This window comes from Bos mutus, chromosome 5 (genome assembly GCF_027580195.1).
Source record: "Bos mutus isolate GX-2022 chromosome 5, NWIPB_WYAK_1.1, whole genome shotgun sequence".
NCBI lineage: Eukaryota > Metazoa > Chordata > Mammalia > Artiodactyla > Bovidae > Bos > Bos mutus.
This window is the reverse complement of record NC_091621.1, coordinates 27397959-27407113: the sequence shown is the minus strand read 5'-3', so window position 1 is coordinate 27407113 and position 9155 is coordinate 27397959.

Below are 9155 nucleotides of genomic sequence, written 5' to 3'. Positions count from 1 at the left end.
GTTCTTGCCTGGAGAATCCCAGGGACCGGGGAGCCTGGTGGGCTGCCATCTATGGGGTCGCACAGAGTCGGACACGACTGAAGCGACTTAGCAGTAGCAGTGTTGAGCAAATTTAGTCCTTATCAGACAGGGGAAAGCATTACTTCTTGAAAGCATATTTTTAAACATTTTATTTATAAAATCTAAACATACAGAAGAGTAGACTGTATGATGAACCTACGTATATACTCATCATAGTTACTGTTCAGATTTTTTTTTGTTTGGCTTTTCATTGTTCTAGAAACGTGTCCATTTTACTTAAACGTTCTAATGTATTTCGTCAGAACTGTCCATAGTGTTTTACCATATTTTCAATTTATTTCGTCTGTTGTTATATCACTTTGTTTATTCTAAACATGCATTTGAGTTTTCATTGTCCTTTGATTAGCCTTGTGGGTAACTATTTTACTGGCCTTTTCAAAAATTCTGATTTTGTTACATTACTTTTTTCATTCGTCTCCTGATTTATTCAATAGAAAGTTTAATTCATTTATTTTTATTTAAAAATCAGATCAGATCAGATCAGTCGCTCAGTCGTGTCCGACTCTTTGCGACCCCATGAATCGCAGCACACCAGGCCTCCCTGTCCATCACCAACTCCCGGAGTTCACTCACACTCACGTCCATCGAGTCAGTGATGCCATCCAGCCATCTCATCCTCTGTCGTCCCCTTCTCCTCCTGCCCCCAATCCCTCCCAGCATCAGAGTCTTTTCCAATGAGTCAACTCTTCGCATGAGGTGGCCAAAGTACTGGAGTTTCAGCTTTAGCATCATTCCTTCCAAAGAAATCCCAGGGCTGATCTCCTTCAGAATGGACTGGTTGGATCTCCTCGCAGTCCAAGGGACTCTCAAGAGTCTTCTCCAACACCACAGTTCAAAAGCATCAATTCTTCAGCACACAGCCTTCTTCACAGTCCAACTCTCACATCCATACATGACCACAGGAAAAAATCATAGCCTTGACTAGACGAACCTTTGTTGGCAAAGTAATGTCTCTGCTTTTGAATATGCTATCTAGGTTGGTCATAACTTTCCTTCCAAGGAGTAAGCATCTTTTAATTTCATGGCTGCAGTCACCATCTGTAGTGATTTTGGAGCCCAGAAAAATAAAGTCTGACACTGTTTCCACTGTTTCCCCATTTATTTCCCATGAAGTGGTGGGACCAGATGCCATGATCTTCATTTTCTGAATGTTGAGCTTTAAGCCAACTTTTTCACTCTCCACTTTCACTTTCATCAAGAGGCTTTTCAGTTCCTCTTCACTTTCTGCCATAAGGGTGGTATCATCTGCATATCTGAGGTTATTGATATTTCTCCTGGCAATCTTGATTCCAGCTTGTGTTTCTTCCAGTCCAGCGTTTCTCATGATGTACTCTGCATATAAGTTAAATAAACAGGGTGACAATATACAGCCTTGACGAACTCCTTTTCCTATTTGGAACCAGTCTGTTGTTCCATGTCCAGTTCTAACTGTTGCTTCCTGACCTGCATACAGATATCTCAAGAGGCAGATCAGGTGGTCTGGTATTCCCAACTCTTTCAGAATTTTCCACAGTTTATTGTGATCCACACAGTCAAAGGCTTTGGCATAGTCAATAAAGCAGAAATAGATGTTTTTCTGGAACTCTCTTGCTTTTTCGATGATCCAGCAGATGTTGGCTATTTGATCTCTGGTTCCTCTGTCTTTTCTAAAACCAGGAAGTTCACAGTTCACATATTGCTGAAGCCTGGCTTGGAGAATTTTGAGCATTACTTTACTAGCGTGTGAGATGAGTGCAATTGTGTGGTAGTTTGAGCACTTTTTGGCATTGCCTTTCTTTGGGGTTGGAATGAAAACTGACCTTTTCCAGTCCTGTGGCCACTGCTGAGTTTTCCAAATTTGCTGGCATATTGAGTACAGCACTTTTACGGCATCATCTTTTAGAATTTGGAATAGCTCAACTGGAATCCCATCACCTCCACTAGCTTTGTTCATAGTGATGCTTTCTAAGGCCCACTTGACTTCACATTCCAGGATGTCTGGCTCTAGGCCAGTGATCACACCATCGTGATTATCTGCGTCATGAAGATCTTTTTTGTACAGTTCTTCTGTGTATTCTTGCCATCTCTTCTTAATATCTTCTGCCTCTGTTAGGTCCATACCATTTCTGTCCTTTATCGAGCACATCTTTGCATGAAATGTTCCTTTGGTATCTCTGATTTTCTTGAAGAGATCCCTAGTCTTTCTAATTCTGTTGTTTTCCTCTATTTCTTTGCATTGATCGCTGAAGAAGGCTTTCTTATCTCTTCTTGCTATTCTTTGGAACTCTGCATTCAGATGTTTATATCTTTCCTTTTCTCCTTTGCTTTTCACTTCTCTTCTTTTCACAGCTATTTGTAAGGCCTCCCCAGACAGCCATTTTGCTTTTTTGCATTTCTTTTCTATGGGGATGGTCTTGATCCCTGTCTCCTGTACAATGTCATGAGCCTCATTCCATAGTTCATCAGGCACTCTATCAGATCTCAGCCCTTAAATCTATTTCTCACTTCCACTGTATAATCATAAGGGACTTGATTTAGGTCATACCTGAATGGTCTAGTGGTTTTCCCTACTTTCTTCAATTTAAGTCTGAAATAGATAGATGTAAAGCTGTGAGTTTCCTCTTTTAGACTAGCTTTGCACACAGTCTTCAGTTCAGTCACTCAGTCATGTCCGACTCTTTGCAACCCCATGAATTGCCGCACGCCAGCCTCCCTGTCCATCACCAACTCCTGGAGTTCACTCAGACTCACGTCCATCGAGTCAGTGATGCCATCCAGCTACCTCATCTTCTGTCGTCCCCTTCTCCTCCTGCCCCCAATCCCTCCCAGCATCAGAGTCTTTTCCAATGAGTCACTCTTTGCATGAGGTGGCCAAAGTACTGGAGTTTTAGCTTTATCATCATGCCTTCCAAAGAAATCCCAGGACAGATCTCCTTGCAGTCCAAGGGACTCTCAAGAGTCTTCTCCAACACCACAGTTCAAAAGCATCAATTCTTCAGTGCTCAGCCTTCTTCACAGTCCAACTCTCACATCCATACATAACCACAGGAAAAACCATAGCCTTCACTAGACGGACCTTTGTTGGCAATGTCTCTGCTTTTGAATATGCTATCTAGGTTGGTCATAACTTTCCTTCCAAGGAGTAAGTGTCTTTTAATTTCATGGCTGCAATCACCATCTGCAGTGGTTTTGGAGCCCAAAAAATAAAGTCTGACACTGTTTCCACTGTTTCCCCATCTATTTCCCATGAAGTGATGGGACTGGATGCCATGATCTTCGTTTTCTGAATGTTGAGCTTTAAGCCAACTTTTTCTCTCTCCACTTTCACTTTCATCAAGAGGCTTTTGAGTTCCTCTTCACCTTCTGCCATAAGGGTGGTGTCATCTGCATATCTGAGGTTATTGATATTTCTCCTGGCAATCTTGATTCCAGCTTGTGCTTCTTCCAGTCCAGCGTTTCTCATGATGTACTCTGCATATAAGTTAAATAAGCAGGGTGACAATATACAGCCTTGACGTACTCCTTTTCCTATTTGGAACCAGTCTGTTGTTCCATGTCCAGTTCTAACTGTTGCTTCCTGACCTGCATACAGATATCTCAAGAGGCAGATCAGGTGGTCTGGTATTCCCATCTCTTTCAGAATTTTCCACAGTTTATTGTGATCCACACAATCTTCAGGACAATGTAATATTCTCATTTTCCTTTATCCTTTAGTTTGACTGACAGTTTTCATTTCCTCTTTGAATTCAGAATTATTCAAATATTGAGCACCTGTTTTGTGCCAGGCACACGGTATTTGGTACTTGGGAGATACTGGCAAGTAAAGCCAGACAAAACCCTTTCTCATAGATGTCAGTGAGAGAAGGCATACAATTATAAACCACAACAAATGAAAGTTCTGAAGAAGTAACAAAACATGGTTCTATCAATGTGTACTAAGAGAACCTGATCTAACCAGGAGGAAGTCATCCCCCAAGGAAATGATTCAAATTAAGATGAGAAGTTAATTAGGGAAAGTCTAAAGTCTGACTTTTCTAACAGGGTCTTCCCGATAACGTTTTTCTTCCTGTCATGCCACCAAACTCTACCAATTCGTACTAGAATTGTGTGCCTTTTCAATTGTATGTTTATACTGCCATCCTCTCTTCCAGTTTGAATTGCAGAACTCAGCAGTGATTTACTGTTTACCCTCATTTGCTCCCCAGTTAAGAACCTAGCCTTAGATAGCCTGTCTTCTTTTAGTCTACTCAATTCGCTGTTTCCTTATGATAACAGATTTAGACTAATAATCTTAACATGACTGATAAACTTTATTTTTATCACTTCTCTATTTCTCTTGGAATATTTGAAGTTAAAATATGAACTCTGAAATTTGGGTTAAAATATAAAAATATTTAATGGATTACAACTGCCTTGATTCAAGGCATCCATGAGCCTAACCTCAATTACTGACATTCACCACGTTGCCCATTGTTTCAAAACTTTTGTACATCTCCAGGCTGAAATAGTTGGTGAAGTGGCTTTCTCTACCTTCTTCACCAAAGCACAGGAGCCCTAATCCTTACCAGTCCTGAAACGTGATTATTATCCTTAGTCTCATTGACAGATGTTGGAATAGAGGTAATGAATGTTATGTTGCAGCTAGAATAGATGAGTTCAGTTCAATTCAGTTGCTCAGTCGTGTCCGACTCTTTGCGACCCCATTAATCACCGCACGCCAGGCCTCCCTGTCCATCACCAACTCCCAGAGTCCACCCAAATCCATGTCCATTGTGTTGGTGATGCCATCCAACCATCTCATTCTCTGTCGTCCCCTTCTCCTCCTGCCCCCAATCCCTCCCAGCATCAGAGTCTTTTCCAATGAGTCAACTCTTCGCATGAGGTGGCCAAAATATTGGAGTTTCAGCTTCCGCATCAGTCCTTCCAATAAACACCCAGGACTGATCTCCTTTAGGACGGACTGGTTGGATCTCCTTGCAGTCCAAGGGACCTTTGAAGAGTCTTCTCCAACACCACAGTGCAAAAGCATCAATTCTTCAGGGCTCAGCTTTCTTCACAGTCCAACTCTCACATCCATACATGACCACTGGAAAAACCATAGATTTGACTAGATGGACCTTTGCTGGCAAAGTAATGTCTCTGCTTTTTTAATATGCTATCTAGGTTGGTCATAACTTTCCTTCCAAGGAGTAAGTGTCTTTTAATTTCATGGCTGCAATCACCATCTGCAGTGATTTTGGAGCCCAAAAAAATAAAGTCTGACACTGTTTCCACTGTTTCCCCATCTATTTCCCATGAAGTGATGGGACCAGATGCCATGATCTTCGTTTTCTGAATGTTGAGCTTTAAGCCAACTTTTTCACTCTCCTCTTTCAAGAGGCTTTTGAGTTCCTCTTCACTTTCTGCCATAAGGGTGGTATCATCTGCATATCTGAGGTTATTGATACTTCTCCCGGCAATCTTGATTCCAGCTTGTGCTTCTTCCAGCCCAGCGATTCTCATGATGTACTCTGCATGTAAGGTAAATAAGCAGGGTGGCAATATACAGCCTTGAAGTACTTCTTTTCCTATTTGGAACCAGTCTGTTGTTCCATGTCCAGTTCTAACTGTTGCTTCCTGACCTGCATATAGGTTTCTCAAGAGGCAAGTCAGGTGGTCTGGTATTCCCATCTCTTTCAGAATTTTCCAGTTTATTGTGATCCACACAGTCAAAGGCTTTGGCATAGTCAATAAAGCAGAAATAGATGTTTTTCTGGAACTCTCTTGTTTTTTAGATGATCCAGCGGATGTTGGCAATTTGATCTCTGGTCCTCTGCCTTTTCTAAAACCAGCTTGAACATCTGGAAGTTCATGGTTCACATATTGCTGAAGCCTGGCTTGGAGAATTTTGAGCATTACTTTACTAGCATGTGGGATGAGTGCAATTGTGCGGTAGTTTGAGCATTCTTTGGCATTGCCTTTCTTTGGGGTTGAATAGATTCAAACCCAAATTTCTATGGCTTTCAGCCTATTTCCCCTCCTTTTCATTATGAAAAATTCCAAACATATGCAAAATTAAAATAGTATGGTGAACCTTCCTGTACCCATCTCCTGGCTTCACTAACTGCCATTTTTGTTTCTTGTATACCCACTCCCACATTTAATTTTTAAACAGCCAATTTACATTCATTCAAATGCACAAATCTTATATTATGCAGTTTTTGACACTTGGATTCACTTTGTGATCCACACCCCTTTCAAGGTATAGAACATTTCCACCACCACACAAATTCCCTAGAAAGTCCGTAGCACACACCAAAGAGGAAATCAGTGTTCTAATTTTTCTTCACCTTAGGATAGTTTTGACTGTTTTAGAACTTCATATAAATTATCATATATTATTTACTATTTGTGGCTAGGTTTTGCTGGATAGATCAATTCTTTCCTTTTCACGTTGCTGAGTAGTACTCCTTTGTTTAGTCATTCTCCTATTGATAGGCATTTGGGTTTCCAGTCTGAGGCTATTATAAATAATGCTGCTATGAATATTTTGTACAGGTCTTTTTGTGGAATTTATTTTCGTTTTTCTCATGTAAATATGTTGGCATGAAATTTCTAGGTTAAAGAGTAGGTGATTATAATAGTCAAAACATTCCCCCAAAGACTACCCATTTTACTGTGTCCAAGTAAGTTACTCCACATCTTCCCATGCATTTCGTTGTTAGTCTTTTTGATTTTAGCCATTCTGATGGATGTGTAGTAACATCTTATGGTTTTAATCTGTGTTCACCACTGAGCATTTTTCATGGGTACACTGGTTAGGTATTTGTCCTCCTTTAAGAATCATCTGTTCTAGTATTTACTTTTTTTTTTTTTTTTTTTTCTTTGTAATATTAAATGACCTAAATCAAATCCCTTATGATTATACAGTAGAAGTGACAAATAGATTTAAGGGACTAGATCTGATAGAGTGCCTGATGAACTATGGACGGAGGTTCGTGACATTGTACAGGAGACAAGGATCAAGACCATCCCCATGGAAAAGAAATGCAAAAAAGCAAAATGGCTGTCTGAGGAGGCCTTACAAATAGCTGTGAAAAGAAGAGATGCAAAAAGCAGAGGAGAAAAAGAAAGATATAAGCATCTGAATGCAGAGTTCCAAAGAATATCGAGGAAAGATAAGAAAGCCTTCCTCAGCTATCAATGCAAAGAAATAGAGGAAAACAATAGAATGGGAAAGACTAGAGATCTCTTCAAGAAAATTAGAGATACCAAAGGAACATTTCACGCAAAGATGGGTTCGATAAAGGACAGAAATGGTATGGACCTAACAGAAGCAGAAGATATTAAGAAGAGATGGCAAGAACACACAGAAGAACTGTACAAAGAAGATCTTCACAACCCAGATAATCACGATAGTGTGATCACTGACCTAGAGCCAGACATCCTGGAATGTGAAGTCAAGTGGGCCTTAGAAAGCATCACTACGAACAAAGCTAGTGGAGGTGATAGAATTCCAGTTGAGCTATTCCAAATCCTGAAAGATGATGCTGTGAAAGTGCTGCACTCAATATGCCAGCAAATTTGGAAAACTCAGCAGTGGCCACAGGACTGGAAAAGGTCAGTTTTCATTCCAACCCCAAAGAAAGGCAATGTCAAAGAATGCTCAAACTACCGCACAATTGCACTCATCTCACACGCTAGTAAAGTAATGCTCAAAATTCTCCAAGCCAGGCTTCAGCAATACATGAACCGTGAACTTCCAGATGTTCAAGCTGGTTTTAGAAAAGGCAGAGGACCAGAGATCAAATTGCCAACATCCGCTGGATCATGGAAAAAACGAGAGTTCCAGAAAAACATCTATTTCTGCTTTATTGAGTATGCCAAAGCCTTTGACTGTATGGATCACAATAAACTGGAAAATTCTGAAAGAGATGGGAATACCAGACCACCTGATCTGCCTCTTGAAAAATTTGTATGCAGGTCAGGAAGCAACAGTTAGAATTGGACATGGAACAACAGACTGGCTCCAAGTAGGAAAAGGAGTATGTCAAGGCTGTATTCGAGAAGGCAATGGCACCCCACTCCAGTACTTTTGCCTGGAAAATCCCATGGACGGAGGAGCCTGGTAGGCTGTAGTCCATGGGGTCGATAAGAGTCGGACACGACTGAGCAACTTCACTTTCACTTTTCACTTTCACGCACTGGAGAAGGAAATGGCAACCCACTCCAGTGTTCTTGCCTGGAGAATCCCAGGGATGGGGAAGCCTGGTGGGCTTACACCACCCCTGGTGGGATCGCACAGAGTGGGACACGACTGAAGCGACTTAGCAGCAGCAGGAGCAGCAGCAAGGCTGTATATTGTCACCCTGCTTATTTAACTTATATGCAGATATGCAGATAACACCACCCTTATGGCAGAAAGTGAAGAGGAACTAAAAAGCCTTTTGATGAAAGTGAAAGAGGAGAATGAAGAAGTTGGCTTAAAGCTCAACATTCAGAAAACGTAGATCATGGCATCTGGTCCCATCACTTCATGGGAAATAGATGGGGAAACACTGGAAGCAATGCCAGACTTCATTTTTTGGGCTCCAAAATCACTGCAGATGGTGATTGCAGCCATGAAATTAAAAGACGCTTACTCCTTGGAAGGAAAGTTATGACCAACTTTCAATATGACCAACTGATGCTGAAGCTGAAACTCCAATACTTTGGCCACCTCATGCGAAGAGTTGACTCATTGGAAAAGACCCTGATGCTGGGAGGGATTGGGGGCAGGAGGAGAAGGGAATGACAGAGGATGAGATGGTTGGATGGCATTACCGACTCAATGGACATGAGTTTGAGTAAACTCCGGGAGTTTGTGATGGACAGGCAGGCCTGGCGTGCTCCAATTCATGGGGTCGTAAAGTCGGATACGACTGAGGGACTTAACTGTTCCTTTATTTTTTTTGGCCTCGATGCAAGGTGTGTAGGATCTTAGTTCCTCCACCAGAGATCTAACCCAAGCCCCCTGAAATAGAAGCGCAGAGCCCTAACTACTGAGACCGACAGGAAATTGCCCTGAGTTGCACGAGTTCTTTATATATTCTGGAAACTAGTTTTTTTTTTGGCCA